Source organism: Lycium barbarum, chromosome 5, assembly GCF_019175385.1.
Source record: "Lycium barbarum isolate Lr01 chromosome 5, ASM1917538v2, whole genome shotgun sequence".
Lineage (NCBI taxonomy): Eukaryota > Viridiplantae > Streptophyta > Magnoliopsida > Solanales > Solanaceae > Lycium > Lycium barbarum.
Window position 1 is genome coordinate 48,180,960 of NC_083341.1, and position 7,993 is coordinate 48,188,952.

The following is a 7,993-nucleotide window of genomic DNA, read 5'->3' on the forward strand; positions in this document are numbered from 1 at the left end:
ATGAACATGTGGCAAGTGGAAATCTTACCACATGCCATGTTCTCATGCCTCTAAGTGTTTTTAGACAATTGGAAAGAACGCCTCACAATAAGTGGCTTCGGAATATACCATGGAAAATTATGCAAAAGTGTATGCCGGTCAGTTCTACCCACTTGGTGATAATAGTTACTGGACACTAGAGCCTTTTTCTATCGTTGCTAACAATGTATTTATCCATAAGTTTTGCTAGCGATAAACCACCCGTATTCCCAATGAAATGGATGTTCCAGTGGAGAGATACACTCGAAAATGCTCAATATGCAATGGGTTTGTCCATGTTAAGAATATGTGTCGCCTATGGGGTTATATTGAAAGTACCTCTCATGGTGGAAGAACATCTCGTGGTGGCGGAACATCTCGTGGTGGCGGTACATCTCACGGTGGTGGCACATCTCGTTGTGGTGGATCATTAGTGGTGGCGGAACATCTAGTCATGAGCATGAACTGATGAATCTATTTTATGTTTTTTCTTTGATGATGTATTTTAATTAGTTTCAATTTGTTATGAATGATGTACTTTAAGTATTTTCAGTTTGTTATGAATGGTGTATTTTAAGTATTTTCTGATTGTTATGAATGATACAATTTAAGTATTTTCAGATTGTTATGAATGATGCAATTTAGAAATAACTTATCTTAAAAAATGGATAAATACATAACAATGATATCATTTCGTAAAATACAATGATTTAGTTTCGTCACTTTCTGGGATGACCTCTTCATCATCGTCATTTTCATCTTCCTTTTTACTTACTTTCTCATCTTCATTGACTTCCCCTACTTCATTTTCATCATCCTCATTGTAGTCTAGACCCCCAACTATCATCATTAGGAGCACTTTCTTGGTTTACGCAACAATATGGCTCTATACGATATAATGGTTGTGGTAAATATTTTGGAAGGTCTATCCATTCTTGAGTAACTAGAAAAACTGGATAAGCAGAATCTCAGTGAAAGTTTTTTATTTTCTAACAGTTTCCTATGCTCTTGTTCATTTTCTCCATGAAAGTTAAGATCGTCCAAAGCATGATACATGTCTAATGCTTATTCCATTTTTTAAATTTCTTTCATCAAGTGTTGAGTGACTAGTGTTTCATCTTTGAATTTGGAGGTTTGAAATGTAGCCGACAATGCTTTTGGCACGATCAAATTATGCCAACGACATAATACCTCGTAATTAATCCCATTGAAGCTATTCACCCCAAATTCGGGATTTTGAGGAGTGTGCATCACCCTCAATGATGTGTCCAACAACTTTTAAATTAACATGGATACAAAGAGGTCGATTTTCAAAGCGCCCAACAACACCATACCATTTTTCATCTGAAAAATCTGTGTACCATCCTAATATATCTTTTTCAAAATAAGATTCAATTGTGTTTGTGTCTGTCCTACCATGGAGCTTTCTTGAGCTACCTTCGTCTTTTTGTCTATTTCTAAACCAACTATTGAATGTAATATTTCTAGTCATTGTGAAAATGTGGGTTTTTTAACCGTAATGAATACAATTGTTGTTGTGTTTATAACGTCATAAATTCACCATGCATAACACATATAAAATTAGTGTTATATAAGTGTGTCATATAAAGTGGTCAAACCCGTGCATTGTGTTGTCAATCAGAGTTGTCATTCAGAAACTTCATAAATTCACCATACATAACGCATGTAAAATCAGCGTTATAGAAACAAAGTGCTAGCGAATGTTAGATAACGTAATTGACGAATAACTGGAAACCACACAAAATCGAGTTATTATATTGTTTTTTAACCAATATAAAAATATTAGTCGTATTACATCATTCTGTCCAGGAGACATATTCGGAACAATGCGTAGGACGTGGGAATTGGGTGAAGATTTTGAATACTCGAATAATCAGAACGAGAGATACAATCAACATTACAACAATACAATGACAGATTAATGAAATTAGCGTGTCAGCGAGGCTGCAACACTAGAACAAAACTTGAGGGCATTTGGACTTAAACACCCAAAAAAGTTGTGCTACCTCAATGCCGTATGGTACAACACAAGAGTTGAATTTTGCTCTTAATTGTTTTCGCGAAGAGAACAACCGAATGAAAATACGTTGCATTAGGGATGGATATAGCCAAAATGGTTATATCACATCCAAGTGGTACTCGGACTGTGAGATGTCCGATGACAATGATTCGCCACGATCTTAGTAATATTTAATTTAAATAAAGTAGGTGGGGTCGTAGTCATGATCCCACAACCTATTGAGTTTGATACCTATATAAGTAGCCTTTTGCTATTTAGTTAACTACTAAAAATTCAATATCGAATAGTAGAAGTGTAGATTAGTCATTATTCTTTTCAAAGGATCCGAATAGCAGTGGTGATGACAACTCAAATCATAGCATCTATTCCGGTGATACCTCAACCGATAATGGTGAATTCATGTTAGACGATTTGAAGCTCCACTTTTTAATAGAGCATAATGATGATTTTCGCGAGCTGAAATATTCAGATCCACGTGAATATTATTATGATTTACATTGTGAATGGGCATATCAGTGCGCCGAATCACAACGTCTTGTTCGTGACTTGATAAATCTCAACGCTCCAATCTCACCAAGATTCTCAATGAGCATGCCTCGACTTGATCAAGATGCTTGCAAGGTTGTGGTACATAGGATTAGAAAAGAGAACAACCGAGTGTTAGCACGACGTTGTAGATTTTACATGCTCAAGTTGGCCGAAGAACAAGGATCATCAACCGGTAGGGAACTAACATCTACAGAAAGATGATTTGTCTTAAGAAACCCAAGATATTTATCTGAGAACGATATTGATAACTTCAATTCTGTTGATTAAGGATATTGTAATTTGAATTATATTTTTAATTTATGATGATGTCATTAATTTGAAGAAAATTAGTACGTTTAGTTTTGCATTTATTCTTATAATTTATTATTTACTTACTTAAGTGTGTTATAATTTACAATCATCATATACATAAAATTACATACAAAGTGCACATAAAATTATATAATCAAATTTTAATATAAAGCACAAAGAAACTAGTGCATAAAAAGTGTCGATTACATAATACATTAAAAAGCCATTGAAAATACATAATACATAAAAAAGGCAACTACTAAATGCTGACACCTAATTTTTCACCTCTCATAATTTATTTTAATTACTCAGAGTCCTTGGATAATAAATAAAGCAAACCATGCAACTTAAAAAGGGTTAAATAATTTTTATAAAATTGGTTAGATAAATATTTTACTCCTTTAAATTGATAAAGTGATTTTTATGACATTATAAATTATTTAAGAATTAAGTGGCATTTTATGACATTTAAGAAATATTTTGTTGGGATTAATCAAAGGCAAAATAATTTTTGAATAATTATTCACTTAATTTCTAATTTGTCAAAAAGACCAATTAACAAATGATTTGTTCTCTTTAAATCCAAAGAATTTAAGTCATTAAAAGAATTGACCATTCCACCCCTCAACCTTTAATTCTGTGTGCTTACATAATTGATTTAAATTAATGAATTTATTTAGTATCTAATTAGATTGATTAATCAATTAGAGGATCATTATTGAAAATTGGTTTAATTACTAATTATTTATATTATGTCCACAATTAAATTGACCAATTCATGGTTTAAGGCAATTGGAGTCATTCTAGCAAAGTTAGCCTTTCAGTGGCCTCAATTGAAATGACCAAATCCATTGGCAAATCAATTAAGGTCATTAGTGCAAATCTAGCTTTAAGTGGCTAATTAGGATAAATAAGGCCATAATTGGATTAATTAATTAAATTGAGATTAATTAGGGATATTATTGCAATTAGCCAAATAGGGTCATAATTGAAATGGTCAAATAAGATTTAAAACCAATTAAGGCTATGCTTGCAAAATTGAACTTATTTAACCGTGTTTTAAATTGATTATTCCCTAATTAAATACTATGGTCAATAATTGGTTGTTTAAAGTGTGTGTCTATTTCGTTAATTACCCGTCCTACCCCTATAAGCGCATATGCGGCTAGTATACATAAATATACACATATGATATACGTGGGGAAGGGGCCATGTCCATTTCTTTTAAAATTGGACCAGGCCCAGTCAATAATGGATTGACCTGGCCCAAAAAACTAATCAACAATAAGGGAGGGGTATACAACGTATACTCCCTCATTTTCACAAACAGGCATACCAAACGACCCTTATCCCCACCCCCTTTCTCTTTCTTTCCCTTTCCTTGCAAACCCTAAAGCTGCCACCTACACTCTCTCTTTCTCTCTCATCTAAAAATGGTAAAATCACAGAGCGGATAGAAGATACGCAACTTTTGTTGAGTCATTTACATGAAACAATTAAATTCAAGCTTTGTTTTCACACGAATCTCTCCCAAACGCGGTAATCGCCCTTTTCTTTTGCTTTTGTTTTGAAAATACTAAGTCAAAAAGTTGATCTTTGCTATCTTATTTGTTGTATTGTGTTCTTATTTACTCAAACCTCATTGGTTGAAGGTGAATGGGTCGGATCGAGTTCAACAAGGCTCAGATCTGACCATTCGTCATTGTTAAATCAATTTAAGTCATGGATGTCATTTGCAAAGATTAAATTGTGGGCAAATTGTTTTTCCCACATCGTTGATTTTACTCCTTTGTATGAACTTTAGGGTTCTATAAATAGAACCCTTACCCTCTCACAAAAACAGGTTTTCAAAAAGTTTCAGAAGTTTTCACAACCTCAAAGCCTTAATTTGGGAATTTATACTCAAAATTTAGGCTTACAGTAAAATTTTAAAGACTTAGACTTTTTCTAGGGTTCGAGTCTTCCTTAGTTCTAAAATATTTGTGTTTTTTCTACCCTTTCTGTGTAGTTTGAGTTAGAGATTTAGAAGCACAAAGGCTTCAAGTTGCTCACAGCTGTGCAAAAAAGAGGTAATTTTTTTTTATCATTTTATTGCTTTATCTTTAATTTTGTTCTTAGTCTAGGTTTTAGTCGAATTGAATTAGTTGCTGATTTAGTATTAGTACAAATATTATGATCCTGTTAAATATGTGTCTTGTGCCAAAATATTAGTTAGCAGAATATTTAAGTACGTGGACTTGATTAGTCTTTAAGTAGTGTTTTGATTATTGTATAATCATTTAGATATTTAGCATGCCTGATGCGTGATACCTGAGCCTTAATAACACTGGTGAGGGTTGATTAATAATGAATAATGCATAATCTCACTTTCAAAGGTTATCCTGTAGTTTTATGCCTAGTCTGGCTATTGATAAGGGCCTGTCCAGTTGGGATATCCTTAATATGAGTTATGCTTGGTTAAAGGTTCTTTCCTAAGATTGCCAAGTTAGCTTTAGGGTGTCTTTAATGTGTGTGTGTTTATGGTTAATCATCAATGCATCTTGTGACTTGATCCAGTTCCGTTTAGTTTGTATGCAATCCTTAATGATGGAGACAATTAATGGCTATTCATTTAGATCACTGAACTTGGTTATAATACTTGATGTTTGGATTAAAATAAACCTACTAACTTACTTAAGTGTACCTTAGGGATTAGTTGACTGAGCTAGGTGATACACATTAGCTTGAGGATTGTAGGCATTGATTAAAACTGGAAAGTGAGAAAGACTTCAAGTAGGTGTTTGATTACTGGTTACTGAAAATGAGTCAAATGTTTTATTTGGATAGTGTAATAAGTTGTAAGGACCCTCTAATATCTGTTTAGACTTAATTCATGACAAAGACTCACATAGGGTGAGTGTATGCATTAGTTTCGTCTTGTCTATGCTTAAATTGGGTTCTTAAGACACTAGAATGCTAAAGAAAGGAAAAGAGGAGTAGCTTAAGTTTGTCTGGATCTTGAGTATGTACTATTTATCATTATAGGATTTATATTTAGAGGTAAAGTTCACTATATGATTTGTTTATAAGTGCAAGTGTCCTGTTTTAATTGTTTCATCTATACATGACATTTAAGGAATCTGTTTCAATGTTGATCAAGTCCCTCATCTCTGAGAACCTGGCAACACTGGGAATTTTAAGAAAGTCTGCTTGGATTAAAGATTTTAAGGATAAATATCAAAGCTACACTAGTCCATCTAAGTATGTTTAAATCACTTGTGCCTATGAATTGTCTCTGCATCCTTCCTGGAGGACCTGATTTCATTAGATGAGAACTAGAACTAGAACTGTTCAGCATGTGTAACTGTTACATAATTACATATGAGCCTGATTAGGCCTTAGTAATAAAAAATTGCTCAAATCTCTATCTAAATGGTTCTGTCTGCTTGAGAATGTGTGTACCTGAACCTATTTGAGTACCTGGTTAAGAAATGGTTTTAATGGCATGATTTTGTATGGTCAATAGGATTTATGAGTAGACTAAACCACATTGTATAAAGGAGCCTTTTAAAGAGTACCCTGGGAGAGGATTAAGGGGAACCAGGCATATCTTGGTTCATAATACCTTTCCTCCACATAAAAGGCACCACGACACTTCTATAAGTCTATGGGAGGCACATGTTTACTACATAGATGCCTTATTATCTTACAAATTTTGTCATTAAACCAACAGGGTTGGGTTGTTAAGCCCAATGATTTAAAACTGTGTATATGCTCCTGTATCTTATATATATGTGTAATATATCTATGTATATACATAGACTCAATAAGTTCAATAAATTGAAACTAACCGCTATTTTCTTATCATTCTCCCCCCACTGCATGACCATTCGGGCCAAGTCGAGCCAACCTGTTGGGCCTTGACCCAACATGCAAATTCTTTCTCAATCATCGAGTCCGAGAAGAAAAAATGGAAGCTAACATATACACATAGAAGGCCCAGCCATGGGTGAAAATGGCCAACTAGGGGTTTGGTTCGCCCCTAGCCTTCCCCTCCTTTTATTTAGTTTATTTATGCTTTCCTTTATTTGCAATTTTGTTGTCTTTGTGTTTATGAACTTGTAAAAACTCTATTATAGGATCTTTGTGTTTTGAACTAGCCGTCTTAGGACAATGGTGCTTATGCCGTTTAGTTCAACCATAAGTCCCTAAAAACGATTTTCAAAACCCGAACTTAGCGTAATTATCTCTCGAATAAAAATGGGAAACTAATAAACTTGTTTTTTGATGTAAGTTTAAGAATGAAAAAGTAAGAAAAGGAATTTCATAGTTTTAAACATTATAATGTTTTCATCAAGATCAGATTAAATTCTTGTAAACAAGAGGCACATTTTTTGTAAAAATCAAGCTAAATTCTGGACCCAAACGAGGAATAGAAATAAGCATTTTGGGCTGAGCCCAATAACAATAAAATTAAGACTCTTTGGTTAATACATTTCTTGAAAATAATGTACATTTTGAAAACCCACTTTTTTAGAAAAGAAAACAAAAGAAAAGTGGGTCAAGCCCAAAACAGAAAAGGGCATCGCTTTTAAGAGAGTCGCGAATTTTAAAGCCCCAACCGTTTCGGACATACATTTACAAGAACAAATTATTTCATAATGTCAAAGATTATTTCTTCCTCACATAAGACATATTAGTAAATAAGGAGTTTTAGAATAAGGTGCTCTAAAACGTATTAAGCGGATTGATCCCAACCAAGTATGAGTTAAGCATGAACATAACTTGCATTTCTCACTTGAATATAAACAATTTTCATATCTTTTACAATCAATACTATCCTATTATGTAAGAGGAAACTATTTATATCTGGATATTATAAATCTGAACCTAAATACGCCATATATAAAGGAGATATATTCAATTCCTTTTTTCAAAATGATATGCAAATGACAGATTTTATAAATGCGAGAATAAACACTAAATAAACAGTTCATGCAAATACTCATACATTGGAATTCGAAGGTCAACCGTACAGTATGGATCCTTAATACTAGGGTGCCTAACACCTTCCCTAGGGGATCATCAGAACCCTTACCTAGAAGTTTGGATTAC

At 33.5% G+C, this 7,993-nt stretch overlaps 1 long non-coding RNA gene across 1 annotated transcript; it reads left to right on the top strand.

The window, feature by feature from the left end:
* The first annotated feature begins 4,233 nt into the window (after nucleotides 1-4,233).
* Nucleotides 4,234-7,052, top strand: LOC132640832 (uncharacterized). The gene is made up of 2 exons (XR_009582418.1): nucleotides 4,234-4,438; nucleotides 4,908-7,052. It is a non-coding gene; the product is annotated as an uncharacterized LOC132640832 (long non-coding RNA).
* Nucleotides 7,053-7,993: the final 941 nt, after the last annotated feature.